Source organism: Nannospalax galili, unplaced genomic scaffold (assembly GCF_000622305.1).
Source record: "Nannospalax galili isolate Female #2095 unplaced genomic scaffold, S.galili_v1.0 scaffold2124, whole genome shotgun sequence".
NCBI classification, from domain to species: Eukaryota; Metazoa; Chordata; class Mammalia; order Rodentia; family Spalacidae; genus Nannospalax; species Nannospalax galili.
Genome location: NW_008351698.1, coordinates 433,046 through 434,741, shown reverse-complemented (window position 1 = coordinate 434,741; position 1,696 = coordinate 433,046).

The window sequence follows — 1,696 nt, the reverse complement described above, 5'->3', positions numbered from 1 at the left end:
TGTAGTCCCAGCACTCGGGAGGCAGAGGCAGGCGGATCTCTGTGAGTTCAAGGCCAGCCTGGTCTATAGAGTGAGTTCCAGGACAGCTGGGGCTACAGGGAGACCCTGTCTCAAAAAGACAAAAACAGAAAACGATCTATACCAATTGTGATGAGACATGGCTCTAAAAAAAGAAAAGAAAGAGTCTGAGGCAGGAGGATTGCAAGTTTGAGGCTAGCCTTGGCTACATAGTGAAATCCTGTCTCAAAAGTAAACCCCCCCCAAAAAAAAAGAAAACAAAAGTGTATCTCTCTCATCTGTATCACAAGTGATTGTTAGTCTGGACTGTTTTGTACAGGGCATAGGGTTGAAAAATCTAAAAGATACCTTCCTGTGGAAACATTGTAAGTACCCTGATGCTGAGAAGTTTCAGGGTTTGGAATGAAACATCTCTGTCCCAGGATTGCCTTAAGGTGCCTGAATGAACATTTCAATTGTGTTTTGTTGTTTATTTTTGGAGTGCAAGGAATGGAACCTAGGAAAGATTTTTTTTCTTTTAATTTAACGTGTGTGTGTGTGCATGTATGCATGCATGTGGAGGTCAGAGGACATCCTGCAAGAGTCAGTTCTACCATGTTGGTCCAGAGATCAAACTCAGGTCTTCAGGCTTGGTGTCAAGTGCCTTTATCTGTTGAGCCATCTTATAGGTCCCTCAAAGATTTAAAGTAAATAAATAAATAAATACAGCATTTAAAGATGGCTCTCCCAGTACTTAGGAAAATGAGGCAAGAAGATTACCAGGATTTCAAGGCCAACTTGGGCTACATTAGACCCTGTCTCAACAAAAAAAGGAAAAAGGAAGTGGCAAGATGGCTTAATGGATAAACACATTTGCCACCAAGCCTGACCTGAGGTCAACCTGCAGATCCTTCTTGGTAGTAGGAGAAACAAGTTGCCCTCTGACCTCCATATGCACTCTATGACAGGTGTGCACCCACGTATATGCTCACAAAAGCTTAAAAAATAAAAGGTTTAAAAAACTCACAAAACAAAAAATGACAGCATTTTAGAATCTAAAGGGATCTTGGGCTGGCATGATGGTACATAGTTGCAATGTTAAGAGGCAAGTTTGAGGACAGCTTGAACTACATAGTGAGGCCCTGTCTCAGAACTAACAAAAACAAAAGGCCTTGGGGGCTTCAGAGTTGGCTTGGCAATTAAGAGCACTGACTGTTCTTGTAGAGGACCCCAGTTGGGTTCTTTTTTTAAAAAATATTTATTATTTCTATTTTATGTGTATGAGTGTATTGCCTGCATGTAGGTAAGTGTACCCATGTCATGCAGTGTCCTCGGAGGACAGAAGAGACTGTTGGATCCCCTGAAATTAGAGTTACAGAGAGTTGTTAGCTGCCATGTGGGTGCTGGAGTTAGAACCCGGGTCTTCTGCAAGAATAGCCAGTGTTCTTAAACACTGAGCCATCTCATCTCTCCAGCCCCCCTAGTTGGGTTCTTAACACCCACATAGTGGCTAACAGTTGTCCATAACTCCAGTTTCAGGGGATCTGATGACCTCTTCTGGTCTCCTCAGGCATTACATAACACAGGTGCACTTAACGTACATGCAGGCAAAACATCCATATAGATAAAATAAAAATAACTAATATTAAAAAGAAATACCAAAAGACCTTGGAATGCATATAGTTTACCTCTGCCCATT